We start from the raw sequence: 20,645 nt of genomic DNA, 5'->3' as shown, positions 1-20,645 counted from the left end.
CCACCTACAAACTGTGAGCTAACGGTAGAGAATACATCTTATTCCCCCTAGCGCTGTGCACAGCATGGATGTGCCACACAAAAGTCACTTGGCAGATAACCTGTCGAGTTGAAATGGACCATCTGTTGTTTCCTAAATGCTCTCCAGACTTTCATACCTCCAGACCTCAGCTCACATCGATTCCTCTGCCTGCAACATCCTCTCACACGTCCTGCCCCAATTCTTCCACTGCTAAATCTCAAGCCAATTCTTAAAGACCCTACCAAATGCCAGTTCTTCTTCTGAATGCTGATAGATCAGCAGAGTCTCCAAATCCCATTACACTCTTAAAACCTATTAAAGAACTCCAAGGGGTTTTGTTCAAATGAATTATATCAATCAACATATATCATATTAGAAATTAAAACTGAAACTTTTTAACATTAATTTATTAAAACTAATAAACTCATTACACATTAGCAGAACATATTTTTACGAAAAATATATTTTCCCCTCAAATCATGAATAAATTGGCATTGTTCCACATTTCACAAATCTCTGTAATGTCTGGCTTAACAGAAGATTGACACCTGGATTCTTACATCTGCTTTGCAGTTAATAGGTTACAATAGGAGTTTCCACTGTGGCACAATGGAATTGATGGCATCTCTGCAGTGTTTCGACATAGATTCAATCCCCGGCCCCACACAGTGGGTTAAGGATCCAATGTTGCAGCAGAGTAGGTCGCAACTGTGGCTCAGATTTGATCCCTGCCCAGTGAATTCCATATGCTGCGGGGCCTCCATAAAAGAAAGAAAATAGGAGTTCCCGTCGTGGCGCAGTGGTTAACAAATCCGACTAGGAACCATGAGGTTGCGGGTTTGATCCCTGCCCTTGCTCAGTGGGTTGACGATCTGGCATTGCCGAGAGCTGTGGTATAGGTTGCAGACGCGGCTCGGATCCTGCGCTGCTGTGGCTCTGGCGTAGGCTGGCGGCTATAGCTCCGATTCGACCCCTAGCCTGGGAACCTCCATATGCCGCTCGAGCAGCCCAAGAAATGGCAAAAAGACAAAAAAAAAAAAAAAAAAAAGAAAAAAATATAGGTTTATATACACACATACATATATATATGCCACATGTACATACATATATACTTACACATATGTACATATATGTGTATACATACACACATGTATGTATATATGTATGTACATGTAGCATGCAGAAGTTCCCAGGCCAAGGATAAAGCCTTCACCACAGCAGTAACCACAGCCACAGCAGTGGCAATGCTGGGCCCTTAACCCACTGTGCCACTAGGGAACTCTACAATATATTAACTTGATTAAAACATTTGAATAAAAAGCAGCCTCACATAAATATGTAGTTGGAGAAGAGAAGAGTATTTTGGCAGCTTTTTAGATAGTTGTGGATATAATTTTTGACACTATACCAACTGTAGAAGTCGTCATTTCTTTCTTTCTTTTGTCTTTTTATGGCCGCACCCATGGCATATGGAGGTTCCTAGACTAGGGGTCTAATTGGAGCTGTAGCTGCCAGCCTATGCCACAGCAACACCAGATCCGAGCCGCATCTGCAAACTACACCACAGCTCAGGGCAACACCGGATCCTTAACCCACTGAGCGAGGCCAGGGATCGAACCTGCAAACCTCATAGTCAGATTCGTTTCCACTGTGCCATGACAGGAACTCCACAAGACATCATTTCTTAAACATTAGTTGCGAAGTGGAATCTGAAGCAATATTCATGAACTTGTCATACTATTACATTATTGCACTTTGAATAAATCTTTTTACTCATGCATTATTATTATTATTTTTTTTTCTTTCTCAGAATTTTCCAACTGATTTTCCTGATTTGTGGGGCATATAATGTTAATATACAAAAATCATGCATTTTTTAAATATCAGGTATTGGTTATTTGGAGGACACGGAGTTAAAAGGATCTTCCAAATGTCACATTTGATCATACAGTATTTTTTAAAATATTAATATCACTTCCAATTTCTTTCTTTTTTCTTTTTTTGGCTGCACTTGCAGCATATAGGAAGTTCTCAGGCCAGGGATTGAACCCCTGCCTCAGCAGCAACGTGAGCCTCTGCAGAGACAATGCCAGATCCTTAACCCCCTGCACCACAACAGGAACTCCAATACACTTCCAATTTAATCATAAAAGCCTTCAACTATTGAGAAGCTGTCAAGCTCATGGTAGAAAATAATTTTCCAAAATTCCAATTTTCACTTGAAAGCTTAAGTATTATCACTGACAACAAACACTGTCAGTTGTTTTCTTTGAATTGATAAGCTTGATTAATTTGAGAAAATGTCTGTCCAATACTCAAGTCTGAATAATTACTTCAGCTGTCAATCATTCCTTCCAGTAAAACCACGGTGCCATAAGAAAAGCAACTTAGCTCACAACAAAAACAATTTTTCAAGATGACCATTGTAAGTCAGTATTTCATAGGAACTCCCATTTCATCACATAGGATATTAAAAACACATGTATTCAAGGATCAAGGAACAAGATTTCATAACATATTTTTACTGCTTATTCAAAGAAGTTCTTAAGTGACACTGGCATTTTGTTTCACTGTGATCATGTGGCAGTTAAGGAACACGGTGACTTCCGGCATAGTTGGGAGGCACTGTCTTAATTTCTACTAAGGTGCCAAGGGTTTTATCCACTATTGCTTTAGTTCCATCACTGGATCAAGTTGGAAAACCAGCAAAAGAGGCAAATAACATTTTAGCATTATTTTGAGATTGCTTTAACCACATAAATCCCATGAAAGAATTTTCGGGAAACCCAGGAGCCTGTGGCCACATTTAAAAAAAAAAAAAAAAAACGCTACGATGGAGCAAAACAGGCTTCAATAATTTCCCTTAAGCAAATTACTTAATTTTTTCTATAAAGTGAGGATAAGAACTCCTGGCACACTGGATTATTGTGAGAATGATAGTAAGGAATTCCTGTTGTAGCTCAGCAGGTTAAGAACCCAACACAGGGTCTGTGAGGATACGGGTTTGATCCCTGGCCTTGCTCAATGGATTTCAGATCCAGCATTGTCACAAACTGCAGCGTAGGTCACAGATGCTCAAATCTGGTGTTGCCTTGGCTGTGATGTAGGCCTGCAGCTGTAGTTCCAATTTGAACCCTAGCCTGGAACTTCCATATGCAGCAGGTGCAGCTATAAAAAAGAAAAATATATACTGATGTACATAAAACACCCTATAATGTCTGTCACCCAGTCAGCACTATATTAATTTTTTTTGTCCTTTCAGTTCCCTGGTACTCGCTTTGTACTCCCCAGTACTAACTATGACTACATTTATATAATGGCTTATAAAAATCCCATCTTTTGTTTTTTTCCCTATTAGATTGTAAACTCTTTTACTGTACTTTACACAAATTTTGTATCCTATATAGAGGGTCATTGGACATTTTGAGAATCTGATGTACCAATAAGGCTTACTTCCTCCCAAAATTGTACATACACACACACAGATGCTCAATTTTGCATGCATCTTGAAGTCCCCTTGAAGTGGCTCTCTGGTTCTCCAAGGAAGAGTTTTCCAATGCTGATCCTTAAAATATCTGCTTCCAAATCAACCTACAACATTATTAAAATAACAATTCCCAGGACCTCCCAGAGATACAAAGTCATGATCTCTGTTGGTCAAGGTAAGAACTTACATTTTAATAGTACTTCAGGAGGGTCCTATACACTTTCAAGCTGGATCTCTAAGGGAATCCATGGAGCCTGGGTTAAGAAACTCTACTCCATACTACCTACTACATGATTGATACTCAGCAATTACAAATAAGCCTGACAGGCACAGGACTCTGGAAGTCAATAAAATGGCCAGAGGATGACTAAAACTTAGAAAAGCGTAGCCAGTGACCATTTACTCCAAACTATCACTGATCACAGTTACTCGGGAATTATTTCGTTTTAAAAAAAAAATTGTTCAGTTTCTTTTAGGATTCAGAAAACATGGAGTCTGAGCATTCTAGTTAAAGGGTTTCCTCCAATAAGTATGATCATCAAGCCAGGATTAAGAATTACTTTGTGCTCTTCTGAAAGCACCAATTCTGCTTTGCTAAAAAACATGAGAGAGAACTACCTCTACTGGTTTAGTTGATCTAGAATTTAAATGTACAATAAATCCAGGACTCAATTTCCTTGTCAAGTTTTTTTTTTCCTTTTGCATTTGTAAATCCTAAGGTCACTCTAGACTAGTGACTCTCAAATTTCCTTTTCTGCACATTAAATACCTAGACCAGACCCCAATCGAATTAAACCATCTCAAGGAATGCATGCAGGCATTACTATTTATTCAAAACTCCTTAAATGAGCAAATGTGCAGCCAAGTTTGAAATCTATTGCTTCATAAAGTACTGTCAGAACTAGAAGGGATGGAAATGTATTTCTCACCTTCTCCCACCAAGTCTGGCCAGAATAAGACCTTCTTCCTGTTATTGTGGGTATAAAATAGAAAGGAGAGTTGAAGGTTAGGGAAAGGTGAAGCTAGGGAAAAGTGGATGGATCATGACTAATATCCACTACTTTGTGAGTGCCTAGTATGTGCCATTCATACACAAACACAGTCTTTTTCTGAAGCATATAAGATTATATTGCAATGACGCCTTATTCACAAATACTTTAGGTATGTTTCTTTAAAAAATGGGCTACACACCTATCAGAATGTCCAAAACACTGACAATACCAAATGCTGCTAAGAATGTGGAGCAACAGAAAATTCTCTTATTGCTTGTGGGAATGCAAATGGTACAGTCACTTTGGAAGAGAGTTTCTTGCAAAGTTAAACACATTCTTATCATACAATCCAGCAATTGTACTGCTTAGTATTTACTTAAAGGAGTTGAACAAGTATGTATAAACAGAAACTTACACATAGATATTTAAAGCAGCTTTATTCATGATGGCCAAAACTTGGGTGCAATCAAGATGTCCTTTAGTAGGTGGGTGGATAAATTAACTTTGGTACATCCAAACAATGGAATATGATTCAGTGCTAAAAAGAAATGAGCTCTTGAGCCATGAAAATATATGGGACAACCTTAAATGCATATTATTAAGTGAAAGAAGCCAATCTGAAAAGACTATTCACTGCATGATTCCAACTATATGATCTTCTGTAAAAGGCAAAACTATGGGGAAGTGAAAATATCCAAACACCAAGAGTGGACCCTAATATAGTATATAAAACTTTGGATGAAAAAAACGTTTAAACGTAGAGTCTTTGAGTGTAACCAATGTACCACTGTAGTGTGGGTTGTCTACAGTAAAAAAAAAAAAATGGAGGGTGTACATGTGTAGGGATAGGAAGTATATGGGGATTCTGTACTTTCTGCTCAATTTTTCTCTAAACATACAACTGTTCAAAAAAATAAATTTTTAAAGGGCCAGGGCATTCTTCTATTTAATGATAGTTCAATTATCAAAATCAAGAACTTCTTCACCCATATCTATTATCTATAGAATCTAGTCAAATTTCACTCATTAGTATACTAATGTCCTTGATGGCAAGAAAAAGTTTTTCCCCATCCAGGATCATACATTACATTTAGTTATCACATATCTTTATCTTTCTCAATCTTTGTCTTCGATGCCTTGGAATAAAAGAAATGTATAGATCTTAAATTTGGTTGGTCTGATGTTTCCTCATGAGTAGATTTAGGCTATGCATTGTGGGGATCAATGTTATGCCCTTCTCAGTGCATGGTAACAAGAGGCACGTGGCATCTAAACATTATTAGTGGTGTATACTCTGATCACCTAGTTCAAGTGCTTCCTGCCAGTGCAAACCAATTTTTTTCTCTTTGTAATTAATAAATATCTTCCAGGGAGGTACTCTGAGGCAATATGAATGTCCTACTTCTTGCCAAGTTTTCACATGCTAGTTTTAAGTTTTCTTGATTTTTTTTTTTTTTTTTTTTTTTTACTTTTTAGGGCCACACCCATGGCATATGGAAGTTCCAGGCTAAGGGTCAAATTGGCCTATAGCCACAGCAATTCTGGATCCAAGCCATGTCTAAGACCTACACCACAGCTCACAGCACTGCCGGATCCTTAACCCACTGAGTGAGATCAGGGATCTAACTCTCATCCTCTTGGATCCTGTTAGGGTTCATTAGCTGCTGAACCACAAAGGTAACTCCCCTTTCTTTATTCTTGACTGAAAATATTACTGATGGTTGCCAGATGATGATGTGTCTACTTTTCAATGTCTTTTAAATTTTCTTTTTTTGTACAGTAACATCAAATGTTTCTGTAATTCTGAAAGTGACATAACATTAACAAAACAGTAGCATTGCTGAATTGCATTCTCAGAGCTGATCAGATTATCAGTCTACTTGGGTTGGTGTCATTTCAGTATATTCTAGTGCTTCCATCAAACAGATACCTGGAAAATTCCTATATGGCATATCCCTTCTGAATTAACCAAAGATTTCAACTGATGTTTGACATAGTAAACTCCCTGAATTTTCTTGAGTTTCATATCTCAGAAAAATAGTGGATTCCTGAGGACCTTGAAATGGTATTTGGTCCCCAGAAAGTCTTTAGATTAGCCACAACTGTCCTTTCTGAGGTTCAATTTATTATACTTCATTTTATTGCACTTTGCAGATACTGAAATTTTTTTTTTTTAAACAAATTGAAGGTTGGTGACAACCCTGCATCAAGCAGGTCTTATCAGCACCATTTTTTCCAATAGTATTTTCTCATTTGATGACTAATATTTTGGTAATTCTTGCAGTATTTCAAACTTTTTCATAATTGTTATATTTGTTATGGTGATCTATGACCTTTGATGTTATCGTTGTCATTGTCCAGGGGCACCACAAACTGCACCCATATAAGATGGTGAACTTAATTGATAAACATTGTGTGTTCTGACTGTTCCACTGACTGACCCTCTCCATCTCCTTGGGCCTCCCTATTCCCTGAGACAACAATATTGAAATTAGACCAATTAATAATTCTACAATGACCTCTAAGTGTTCAAGGGAAGAGTCACACATCTCACTTTAAATAAAAAGCTAGAAATGATTAAGCTTAATGAGAAAGGCAGGTCAGAAGCTGAGATAGGCTTAAAGCTAGGCCTCGTGTGCCCAAGAGTTAGCCAAGTTGTGGATGCAAAGGAAAAGTTCTTGAAGGAAATCAAAAGTGCTACTCCAGAAACACCTGAATGATAAGAAAGCAAAACAGCCTTATTGCTGATATGGAGAAAGTTTTCATGATCTGACTAGATCAACCAGCCACAATATCCCCTTAATCCAAGATCTAATCCAGAGAAAGGTCCTAACTCTCTTCAATTCCATGACGGCTGAAAGAAGAAAGGAAGCTGCCTAGGAAAACTTTAAAGTGGACGGAAGTTGGTTCATGAAGTTTAAGGAAAGAAGACCTAACAAAGTCTTAAACACATAAAAGTGCCAGGTGAAGCAGCAAGTGCTAATAAGCAAGCTTCAGCAAGTCATCCAGAAGTTGTAAATAAAATAATTAACAGAGGTGGCTACACTAAACAGATTTTCAGTGAAGATAAAACAGCCTTACTCTGGAAGAAAATGCCATCTAGGACTTTCATAGCTATATAGGAGAAGTCAATCTCTGGCCTCAAAACTTCAAAAACTCTCTCATTAGGGCTTACAGCTGTTAACTTCAAGTTGAAGCCAAGACTAATTTACCATCCCCTTAACCCCGGTATCTTTAATAATTATGCTAAAATTGCCATGGGGGAGGGGAAGGGGGCAGGATGGATTGGGAACTTGAGGTTAACAGAGCAGACTATTGCCTTTGGAATGGAAAAGCAATGAGATTTTGCTGTGTAGCACTGGGAACTATTTATCTAGTCACTTATGATGGAGCATGATGTGAGAAAAAATGTATACATGTATGTGTAACTGGGTCACCATGTTATACAGTAGTAAATTTACAGAAAGTGTAAACCAGCTATAATGAAAAAAATTATATTAAAAATAAAATTGTTCCCATGTGGCTCAGCAGTAATGAACCTGACTATCATCCATGAGGATGCAGGTTTGATCCCTGGCTTCACTCAGTGGGTTAAGGATCAGGCATTGCCTTGAGCCGTGGTGTGGGCCACAGATGTGGCTTGGATCTGGCATTTCTATGGCTCTGGCATATGCTGGCAGCTGCAGCTCCAATTCGACCCCTAGCCTAGGAACTTCGATATGCTGCGGGTGTGGCCCTAAAAAAAATTAGGCTAAATCTCTTCCACCTGTGCTCTATAAATGGCACAACAAAGCCTGGATGACAGAGAGCATGTATGTTTCCAACATGGTTTATTAAATATTTTAAACCCATGTTGAGATCTACTGCTCAGAAAAAAGATTCCTTTCAAACAATATTATTGCTCATCGCCAATGTACCTGGTCATGTAAGAACTCTGATGGATGTGTACAATGAGATTCATGTTGTTTTCATACCTGTTAACACAACATCCATTCTGCAGCCCATGAATCAAGGAGTCATTTTGATTTTCAAGTCTTATTATTTAGGAAACACATTTCCTAAGGTTATAGCTTCCATAGATAGTAATTCCTCTGATGTTTATCTGGGCAAAGCAAGTTGAATACCTTCTGGAAAGCAGTTAACATTATAGAAGCCATAAGAACATTGAAAGAAGTCAAAATATCAACATTAGCAGGTGTTTGAAAGAAGTGGATTCCAACCCTTGTGGATGACTTTGAAGGGCTCAAGACTTCAGTGGAAGAAATAATTACAAATATGGTAGAAACAGCAAGAAAACGAGAATTAGAGGTGGAGCCTGAAGATGTACCTGAATTTCTTCAATCTCATAATGAAATTTTAATGGATGAAAAATGGCTTCATTTGGATGAACAAAGAAAGTGGTTTCATGAGATGGAATGTACTCCTGGTGAAGATGCTGTGAACATTACTGAAATGACAACAAAAGATTTAGAATATTGCATAAATTTAGCAAAGCAGTGGCAGGGTTTGAGTAGACTGGCTCCAATTTTGAAAAATTCTATTGTGGGTAAAATGCTATCAAACAGCTCTACAAGCTACAGAGAAATCATTCATAACAAGAAGAGCCAATCAATGTGACAAACCCCACCATTGCCTTACTTTAAGAAATTGAGATAATGAATTCCTCTTTACCAAAAATTGAACTACATTTAACTTTGTCTCTTTTTCATTTCTTTCTTTATCTCTTCATTTGATTAACAGACACTGTGTAAGGAACTGTGCTGGGTGTTGTTATGGAATCAAAAAAAGTTATGGCTCTCAAATTCAAAAAATTAAAATCTAGTTGGAAAGATGAGACATAAACTATTGAGAATTATATCACATACAAGATTTTACGTGATCTAGTATAAAATGGGTGCTATAAATGAGAACCCTTTTCACTTAAAAATGTGGTATATGAATCAGCAGAAATGGTAACCACTGGGAGCTTTTAAAAAAATCAGAACCTCAGGTTCCACACTTGCTGAATCAGAATCTGATATTTACAAGATTCCCACATGACTCCTAAAAACATTCATGTTTAAGAAGCACTAATCTAGAAGTGCAGAAGAGGAAACTCTGCAGAAGTTTTGGAGAATATGAGATTTTAGGTTCTGAATGGTCTGAGAAGCCAGAAAATAGCATTTTAGGTGGAGAGACAGGAACAAGATGGGAATGAGTTCAAACTGAGGAGTAAAGATGACCGGGGTGTGTGTGTGTATTGTAGGGGGGTTGTCCAAAGCGTCTGCCACCACTTGTTGAGTCTTCCTCTGTAATCAACCTCTTTTATTTGGGGGAAAAAAAGTGTTTTAGGAATAAGCCACAGCCAATAAATCATGGGTAAGCATGTAGAAGAATAGAGAACATGACAATTCATTCATGGTACTACTCATCTGACCCACAAGAAACCCTTTTCTACCCCACATTTTAAAAGACTTTCTCGAGTGTCAGCATTGGAGTTCCCATTGTGGCTCAGCAGTAATGAATGCAACTAGTATCCATGAGGATGCAGGTTTGATCTCTGGTCTCACACAGTGAGTTAAGGAGTTGCCGTTGTTGTGAGCTGTGATGTAGATTGCAGACATGGCTTGGATCTGGCATTGCTGTGGCTAAGGGGTAGGCCAGCATCTACAGCTCTTATTTGACTCCAGCCTGGGAACTTTACATGCTGTAGTATAGCCCTAAAAAGACCAAAAAAACAAAACAAAACAAAAACAAACAAAAAGAGCATCAGCATCATAGAAACCCTAAGCTAAGCCTCATTAATAAGTTTAAAATTCAGACCCTTGCAGTTGCTTTTCTGATACAGAGAATAACACTTAAGATTTAGTGAGTGACATCTGGTTAATTAAATATCTATTTCCTCTTGCCTGTTAAAGGGATCATAACACAGAAAGACAACATTGTGGGAATAATTAAAGTGCAACCAAAGAGCAAGACTAACCTTGTAACTCACTGTAATTAAAAATAAAATGAGAGCAATATGCTGAGAGAATTGCCTTCCTTTATCAGGATACCCGACTGGACATTTGAAACCTTATTCTGGAAGTCTCCATTTTGCTTTTCTCCATTTTTGTGTGCAACTAAAAATTACACTTTCTGCAGACATCTTTTTGGTAAAGATTTTTTACACTCAGCCTTCAGGAAAACTCACCTCTTCAAAGACCAGAAGGTACCTTCTACCTACTCCCACCAAAGCAAAATGACCCCATGTGTTACCAGTAAAGGGACAATATATGGGGGTCAGCCTGGAAAGGGAAGTGACCCCAAGCCTTGGAATCTTTCAAATAGCTGTAAACCAGGTTGCAAATGACAGCCTAAAAGTGACCTCTCAACAGAATAAATAGGAAAGATTAAGGTAAAATCTTCCCCATACATTAGTAACTGTATACTCTGTTATTTTCTTTAAGGATTACCCTCCTTATATTTCCAAAATGACTATAGACCAAATACTAGAGAAAATATACCCTGAATATGTATCCCCAAAACTTTGTTGCCTTAGAGAAAGGAGAAAAGTAGCTTTAGAGGGATTAGAAAGGTCTCACACCTTCAACCCAAATCAGAGGCTGTTACAGCTCTGCTTCAAAGTTCAATACACTATATTTGAGTCTGGATCCCCTCATTTTCTAAATATGTGGTACTAACAAACCTTATTTATCCTCTTATAGAATCATTTCCCTCATCGTGATAATGATAGTTATGCTAATTGGGTCTATTTATTGTAAGATTAAATGAGAAAACATACGCTGAAATGTTTGCCTCCCAGGAATGACATCTATTGTTATTTCCTTCAATTTAGTCAAGACTATGATGGAGTCTTAGGAGCTCAACTGTTCTCCTCTAAATTCCTATGTCAGATTTCCAACCATCAATCTCAGAATGTAGTTGTACTCAGAAACAGGGCCTTTAAAGAGGAAATTATGGTTAATCAAGGTCACACGAGTAGACTCTCATCCAATATGACCAGTGGTTTTATAAGAAAAAATAGCAGCAATATTCAGACACAGAGGAAAAGTCATATGAGGGCACAGCAAGCCCATCTGTGAGCCAGAGAGAGAGAACCCAGCAGAAACCAACACTGCCAACACCTTGATCTTGGACTTCCAGCCTCCAAAACTGTGAGCTCATCACCTTCTACTATTTAAGCCACCCAGTCTGTGGTGTTTTTATTATGGCAACTGTAGAAAACCAATATACAGTGTAGGAAAAAAGCCTCAGGTCTCACCTCCTATCACCAAAACCAACAAGAGGTCACTTGCATTATTTATGTTGACATTCCAAGTAATGAAAAGAAACCTTCAAGAGTCATAGACATTTGTGTCATTATTTTGTTTTGTAATTAAACTGCATTTAGCAATGGCCTGGAAATAAGCAGACAGACTTTAATCTGATTCAACAAGTTCCAAGGGTTTATGGATTGACACTTAACATCTCTGGACCAATGTTTCCTGAAAAAAATAGGAGAGAACCCAGGTCATAAGACTTTGAGTACCTACATTATGTCATTCACTGATAAAGTGGTGATTTACAGATATCCTCTGAAGAAAAGAAAGTTTGGCTTATTAAGACATCCTCAACTCAGACTTGTTTCTGTCTGCAATTAGGTCTGAACTTCATTTCTTTAAATTTTATTTATTCTTCAAAGTTCATGACACACTCATAATGTCCATGGAGGCTTTCCCAGTACTGCCAACTCAGGACTCTGGCTTCTTCCTGGAAACTCCCATGGTGCATTGCTTTCATACCTCATTTCATCATCAAGCTCATCTTAGCATCATAGTTACTTTTGTCTTTGCCTTGACCTTCTGTCACTCCCCAAAGCAGAGTGATGCACTGCTCATGAACTGCTTTTGTTGCATATGTAATTATAATTCCTTGAGCACAAGAAGTAGTTTTACTCCTCATATGCCCTGAAGCACCCACCATGGCACTTTTCACACAGGAACATATAATCAGTAATGGTTGAATTGAACTGGATTAAATTAAAATCAAAGAACTTTCTGGAATTCCTGTTGTGGTGCAGTGGGTTAAGGATCTGTCATTGCCACGGCTGTGGCATAGGTCAAAGCTGCAGCTCAGATTTGATACCTGGCCTGGGAACTTCCATATGTCATGGTGTGGTCAAGAAAAAAAAGCAAGTGAAAAGTTTTAACAAAAGTATTTCTTATGATGAGGATTTGTATTGAAAATAAGTTTCTACCTCATTAAAAATGGCATATTGCCTTAAATCTAAAACTATAATGGAGTAACATGTGGGGGTTAGGAGGTGTAATATCTAAGTAGATAAAAATATTAATAAAACATTTAAAAGAAATTGTTTTCTTCAGAATTTCTAAGAAAATTTTTAAGACTTACATTTCTCCTGTTTGATGACTCCAGTTGAAATAATGACTGTGCAAATGTTTTGTAAAATGTAAATCATTATGTAAACATTGTATTTCGGAAGTATTTAGTATTAATGTCATATGATAATTTTCTTGATCTGCAACCATAAAATGGAGAGATTTCTCTGCTGAAGATATTCTATTTTTGTCCTTAGCCAATTTGACAGATTGATGGCACATCATAAGGAATATTTTATATCTTTTTTTAAACGAAGATGAACCATACCTTGTAAAAGATTCAGTTTTTAATATCTGGAAAGAGCACATCAGTATTTTTATTTTTGTAATGTTTGTATGCTTTCCAAGGTGATGACTCCAAGATCAGTAACAGACACACAATCGCTCAGTCTGAAAAAGGCACAAGTTTTATCTGGTCAGTCAGTTCTTGGTAATCCATACCTTTGTAGCCAGTAAACCGATCTACTCTAAAAATCCACCATAGTAAGGGCTGGACTAGGTTTCAATAGTGTATCAAATGTTTCAAGAATATATCACAAAATAACCTTTGCTAAATTTCCCTACCTGATCCTCTAGCTTCTTCCTTTAATCCATTTCATTGGCTTGTATCTGATTTTACTTAATGCATCCAAGCATTTTCCTTCTCAAAGCCCTACCACAGGGATATTTGTGTTTCTAAGTACCCCCTCTACTCTAAACATTGTAAGATGACAAAAACTATGCAATGCATCTGTCCCCAGCTGCAATGAATATTGTCTACAAGACAATACTGGAGGTAACTCCAAGATTTTGAAAGTTCGTGTTGCCACTTATAATTTCCTAGCTTATTCCACCAACCTGGAAATAGCTTGACTTGGATAAAGTGGTTGCCATTTACAGCAAAAAGCAGTGAGCACATTTTTAAAGCAAAGTTTTGTGGAATTATCTTCTACCATCCTAGTCTCACCTTACACTCCATATTGTACCAGTGCTTTCTATTCATTGTGAAGTTCAAAGGTCTTCTTTGGTCTTTTCGGTGGATTTCTCATACTTGTTTCATAAGTTCTCCATCTCTGTGCAATAAAAAGTAGCTTCCTATTCTGCCTCCAGTGGTTACAGCACCCAGAGCAAGGCTTACATTGGAAAACAGGACCAATTCTTCCAAAAGCACTGCAGGCCTTCTCAGAAGTACAGTCATTACTTTAGCTGCTTCCATCTAATGATATGGGAAGTTTTTATAATATGTTGCATTAGCATTTTTCAAAAATCCCCAGTTTATTTTACTCCAGAAAGACATTATGCTATTTCTGCATTCAAACAACACTTAATGCAAAAGTTCAGTATACCCCAAACTTACTTACTTCATTTTATAATTTAATTCCCTAAATATTACTCAACTTGGTTTTTGTTACTCCCAAAGTGTAAAAGTTCATTGTGAAACTTTAGAAAATATCCTTTTATAAAAAAAGTCTTTTTTCACAACCAAGTATAAGTAGAGTTAAAGCTTCCCAGGGACATTCTATTATATATAAAACCAAGATCTGTACATCTGTAGTCTGAGTTTGGACATCTGGCTTAACTACATTATTTTAACTCTGGGGTTCTGCTATTATTGTCATTGTTATTGAACATTTTCTGGGACATTCATATATGCAATTAAAATATGTGATGGAAGAATTTATAAGTGGTTGTTGAAGAATGATGACCTAATAGGAAAATAGGCACAGTCATTTCAGGAAAACTAGGAGGGGTGAGGTGAATTCCTGTCTTTAAAAAGTACAGTTGACCCTGGAACAAAACTGGGTTGGAGCACTGACCCTCTACACAGTGAAAAAAAAGTAAAAATCCCACCCACATATAATGTATAGTCAGCCCTCCAGCCAGTTCTGCATTCTTGAATTTCAACCAACTGTGCATGGATCCTGTAATACTATGGTATTTACCATTGGGAAGAAAGAAAAAAAAAAAAACCAGAAATGGCACGCCACAGTTCAAACTCACATTGTTCAAAGAAAGGCCAACTGTTATATAACTTTAAAGATATTAAATATTAGGAAAGTCTACAATCCATTTCACTAACGATTAGAAGAATTAATAGGCTAGATGGTTTAGACTATGAATCCCAGCTGTTGGCTCCAAATGTGTTCACCCAGCGGAGGGTGTGGCCACATCACATCGAAGGTAAGGTGTATACATCCCTGGATTCAAAGAGAGCTGGAAGTTAAGGGACAAGTGGATGGGCAATTCCCAAGTTCACCAGTAAGTTCCAGTAAAGTTCAAAAGTAATCAGCAATGCCAACTCCAAAAGAATAGATCTGAAAGAAATGAGTTGTGGTAGATATTTTATTTTTTTATTTTTTTTAATATTTTTTTTTATTTTCCCACTGTACAGCAAGGGGGTCAGGTTATCCTTACATGCATATATTACAATTACATTTTTCCCCCACCCTTTCTTCTGTTGCAACATGAGTATCTAGACAAAGTTCTCAATGCTATTCAGCAGGATCTCCTTGTAAATCTATTCTAAGTTGTGTCTGATAAGCCCAAGCTCCTGATCCCTCCCACTCCCTCCCCCTCTCCCTCCCATCAGGCAGCCACAAGTCTCTTCTCCAAGTCCATGATTTTCTTTTCTGAGGAGATGTTCGTTTGTGCTGGATATTAGATTCCAGTTATAAGTGATATCATATGGTATTTGTCTTTGTCTTTCTGGCTCATTTCACTCACGATGAGATTCTCTAGTTCCATCCATGTTGCTGCAAATGGCATTATGTCATCCTTTTTTATGGCTGAGTAGTATTCCATTGTGTATATATACCACTTCTTCTGAATCCAATCATCTGTCGATGGACATTTAGGTTGTTTCCATGTCCTGGCTATTGTGAATAGTACTGCAATGAACATGCGGGTGCATGTGTCTCTTTTAAGTAGAGTTTTGTCCGGATAGATGCCCAAGAGTGGGCTCTATGTATAGATTTCTAAGGTATCTCCAAACTGTTCTCCATAGTGGCTGTACCAGTTTACATTCCCACCAACAGTGCAGGAGGGTTCCCTTTTCTCCACAGCCCCTCCAGCACTTGTTATTTGTGGATTTATTAATGATGGCCATTCTGACTGGTGTGAGGTGGTATCCCATGGTAGTTTTGATTTGCATTTCTCTTATAATCAGCGATGTTGAGCATTTTTTCATGTGTTTGTTGGCCATCTGTATATCTTCTTTGGAGAAATGTCTATTCAGGTCTTTTGCCCATTTTTCCATTGATTGATTGGTTTTTTTGCTGTTGGGTTGTATAAGTTGTTTATATATTCTAGACGTTAAGCCCTTGTCAGTTGCATCGTTTGAAACTATTTTCTCCAATTCTGTAAGTTGTCTTTTTGTTTTCTTTTGGGTTTCCTTTGCTGTGCAAAAGCTTTTCAGTTTGATGAGGTCCCATGGGTTTATTTTTGCTCAAATTTCTATTGCTTTGGGAGACTGACCTGAGAAAATATTCATAATGTTGATGTCAGAGAGTGTTTTGCCTATGTTTTCTTCTAGGAGTTTGATGGTGTCCTGTCGTATATTTAAATCTTTCAGCCATTGTGAGTTTATTTTTGTGCATGGTGTGAGAGTGTGTTCTAGTTTCATTGCTTTACATGCAGCTGTCCAGGTTTCCCAGCAATGCTTGCTGAATAGACTTTCTTTTCCTCATTTTATGCTCTTGCCTCCTTTGTCAAAGATTAATTGACCATAGGTGTCAGGGTTTATTTCTGGGTTCTTTGTTCTGTTCCATTGGTCTGTCTGTCTGTTTTGATACCAGTACCACACTGTTTTGATGACTGTGGCTTTGTAGTATTTCTTGAAGTCTGGGAGAGTTATGCCTCCTGCTTGGTTTTTGTTTCTCAGGATTGCTTTGGCGATTCTGGGTCTTTTGTGGTTCCATATAAATGTTTGGATTGTTTGTTCTAGTTCTGTGAAAAATGTCCTGGGTAATTTGATAGGGATTGCATTGAATCTGTAGATTGCTTTGGGTAGTATGGCCATTTTTACAATATTGATTTTCCCAATCCAGGAACATGGAATATCTTTCCATTTCTTTACATCTTCTTTGATTTCTTTGATTAAAGTTTTATAGTTCTCAGCATATAGGTCCTTTACCTCCTTGGTCAGGTGTATTCCGAGGTATTTGATTTTGTGAGGTACAATTTTAAAAGGTATCGTATTTTTGTATTCCTTTTCTAATGTTTCATTGCTGGTATACAGAAATGCAACTGATCTCTGAATGTTAATCTTATATCCTGCTACTTTGCTGAATTTATTAATCAGTTCAAGTAGTTTTGGGGTTGAGTCCTTAGGGTTTTCTATGTATAGTATCATGTCATCTGCATACAGTGACAGTTTTATCTCTTCTCTTCCTATATGGATGCCTTTTATTTCTTTGGTTTGTCTAATTGCTGTGGCTAAGACTTCCAAAACGATGTTGAAGAGCAGTGGTGAGAGTGGGCATCCCTGTCTTGTTCCAGATTGGAGTGAGAAGGCTTTCAGTTTTTCCCCATTGAGGATTATATTTGCTGTGGGTTTCTCATAAATGGCTTTGATTATATTCAGGAATGTTCCCTCTATACCCACTTTGGCGAGGGTCTTGATCATGAATGGATGTTGAACTTTTTGAAAAAGATGCTTTTTCTGCGTCTTTTCTGTATATGAGATGATCATATGATTTTTGACTTTTTTTTTGTTAATGTGGTGTATGATGCTGATTGATTTGCGTATGTTGAACCATCCTTGTGAACCTGGGATGAACCCAACCTGGTCATGGTGTATAATTTTTTTGGTATGTTGTTGGATTCGGTTGGCTAAGATTTTGTTGAGATTTGTTGCATCTATATTCATCAATGATATTGGGTGATAGTTTTCTTTTTTGGTGGTATCTCTGCCTGGTTTTGGAATGAGGGTGATGGTGGCCTCATAGAATGTCTTTGGGAGTATTCCTTCTTCTTCAACCTTTTGAAAGAGTTTAAGGAGGATGGGCACAAATTCCTCTTTATATGTTTGATAGAATTCACCTGTGAAGCCATCTGGTCCTGGACTTTTATTTGTAGGGAGTGATTTTATGACCTCTTCAATTTCATTTCTAGTGATTGGTCTGTTCAGTTGGTCTGTTTCTTCTTGATTCAGTTTTGGCAGGCTGTAAGAGTCTAGAAAATTGTCCATTTCTTCCAGATTGTCAAACTTGTTGCCATATAGTTGTTCATAGTATTCTCTTATGGTTTTTTATATTTCTGCTGTATCCGTTGTGATTTGTCCTTTTTCATTTATAATTTTGGTTATTTGGGTTCTTTCTCTCCTCTTTTTAGTGAGTCTGGCCAGGGGTTTGTCAATTTTGTTCACCTTTTCAAAGAACCAGCTCTTCGTTTTATTAATTTTCTCTATTGTTTTTTGAGTCTCTATTTTATTGATTTCTTCTTTGATCTTTATAATTTCCTTCCTTCTGCTGACTTTAGGACTTTTTTGTTCTTCTTTTTCTAATCCGTTTAGGTGGAGGGTTAAGTTGTCCATTGGGGATCTTTCTTCTTTTTTGAGAAAGGCCTGGATTGCTATAAATTTCCCTCTGAGCACTGCTTTCGCAGCATCCCATAGATTTTGAGAGGTTGTGTCTCCATTATCATTTGTTTCAAGGTAGTTTTTAATTTCCTTCTTGATTTCCTCATTGACCCATTGGTTTTTTAGTAGCATGTTGTTTAGTCTCCATGTCGTAGGTTTTTTCTCTTTGCTTTTCCCATGGTTGATTTCTAATTTCATGGCATTGTGGTCAGAGAAGATACTTGAGATAATTTCTATGCTCCTAAATTTATTGAGATTCGCTTTGTGTCCCAATATGTGGTCGATTCTTGAGAATGTTCCATGAGCATTTGAGAAGAATGTGTATTCTGCTTTTTTTGGATGTAGTGTCCTGAAGATATCAATGAAGTCTAACTTTTCTATTGTTTCCTTTAGGATCTCTGTTGCTTTATTGGTTTTCTGTCTAGAGGATCTGTCCATTGATGTGAGGGGGGTATTTAGGTCTCCTACTATGATTGTATTCTCATCAATATCTCCCTTTATGTCTGTTAATATTTGTTGTATGTATCTGGGTGCTCCTATATTTGGGGCATATATGTTGATGATAGTAACATCCTCTCCTTGGATGGATCCCTTAATCATTAAATAGTGTCCTTCTTTGTCTTTCTTTATGTCTTTTGTTTTAAAGTCTATTTTGTCTGATATGAGCGTTGCGACTCCTGCTTTTCTGTCATGTCTATTGGCGTGAAATATTTTTCCCCACCCTTTCACTTTCAATCTATAGGTATCTTTTGTCCTAAGGTGAGTTTCTTGTAGGCAGCATATTGAAGGTTTTTGCCTTTTTATCCACTCAGCCACTCTGTGTCTTTTGATTGGGGCATTCAGTCCATTGACATTTAAGGTGATAATTGATAGGTGATTATTTATTGCCATTTGAACCTCGTGTTCCAGTTGATTCTATGGTTCTCCATTCTTCCTTTTTTTTTTTTTTTTTTTTTTTTGGTTGGATGGTCTCCTGTTGTTATCTGCTTGTGGTTGCCCTGTTTTTTAAATATGCTAACCCCTTCCCATAATTGTGTGTTTTAGCCTGATGGTCCTGTAAGTTCAAACACTTCATTACTATATTAAAGTTAAGAAGAGAAACATACAAACAAAGAGGGTTATTTACTTCCTAACATCCCTTGCCCACATTTTATGGTTTTGATGACTCTTTTTTTTTTCTTTTTAATTTTATTTTGTTTGAAGCATGTTCATGATTAAATCTGTATGCTGGCTTATTTGAGTGACTGCTCTCTGATTGTGGTTTCCTCAGTCCTAGTTCTTCCTCTTCTTCTTCTTTTTTTTTTTTCTTTTCTTTTTTCTTCCCTTTCCTTCCTTTCTTTTTGGTTTAGAGAAGCCCTTTCAATATTTCCTTTAACCTGGGTTTTGTGTTGCTGTATTCTTTAAGTTTTTGTTTGTTGGGAAAAATTTTTATTTCCCCTTCTATTTTAAATGATATTCTTGCTGGATAGAGTATTCTAGGTTGCATATTTTTTCCTTTTAGCACTTTAAATATCTCTTGCCATTCCCTCCTGGCCTGTAGTGTTTCTGTAGAGAAATCAGCTGATATTCTTATGGGAGTTCCCTTGTAGGTAACATTCTGTTTTTCTCTTGCTGCCTTTAGGATCCTCTTTATCACTAACTTTTGCCATTTTTATTATGATGTGTCTTGGTGTGGGTCTGTTTGGGTTCAGTTTGTTTGGGGCCCTCTGTGCTTCTTGTATCTTGAATCCAGTATCCTTTAGATTTGGGAAGTTTCCAGCGATAATTTCTTCAAATATATTTTCCATCCCCTTATCTTTTCCTACTCCTTCTGGAATTCCTATTATGCATAGATTGGCCCGCTTTATATTATCCCATAGGTCTCTTATATTGCTTTCCAGTTTTTTGATTCGGTTTTCTGTCTGTTGACTGGATTGAGTGATTTCCATTATTCTATCTTCCATATCACTGATTCGTTCTTCTGCATTATTCATTCTGGTTTTTACTGCTCCTAGTTCAGTTTGCATCTCTGCAAATGAATGTTCTAGTTTTTCTTGGCTCCTCCTTATATTTTCTAGTTCCTTTCTGAGGGTATCTGCATTACTGTTCATATCTTCTCTTAATTCCTTCAGTATTTTCACTATTTCTCTTTTGAATTCCAGGTCTGTTTGACTGCAGAGATCAGTTTCATTGTTGACTGTTTTAGGTGAGTTCTCCTGTTGGTTTGACTGGGGGTGGTTTCTCAGCTT

The 20,645-nt window shown here is 37.3% G+C and overlaps 1 long non-coding RNA gene across 1 annotated transcript in view; it reads right to left on the bottom strand.

Annotated features, from left to right (window-relative positions):
- LOC110260698 overlaps positions 13,135-20,645 on the bottom strand; it is a 42,163-nt gene continuing 34,652 nt past the window's right edge. Inside the window, exons 2-3 of the long non-coding RNA XR_002344005.1 lie at positions 13,807-14,055; positions 13,135-13,250 (exon numbers count right to left, since the gene is read on the bottom strand). This is a non-coding gene — a long non-coding RNA (uncharacterized LOC110260698). The remainder of the gene's footprint in view (positions 13,251-13,806; positions 14,056-20,645) is intronic.

The sequence above is a fragment of the Sus scrofa genome, chromosome 1 (assembly GCF_000003025.6).
Source record: "Sus scrofa isolate TJ Tabasco breed Duroc chromosome 1, Sscrofa11.1, whole genome shotgun sequence".
NCBI lineage: Eukaryota > Metazoa > Chordata > Mammalia > Artiodactyla > Suidae > Sus > Sus scrofa.
The sequence above is the reverse complement of the archived record's forward strand: the minus strand, read 5'-3'. Positions and strand labels throughout refer to the sequence as shown.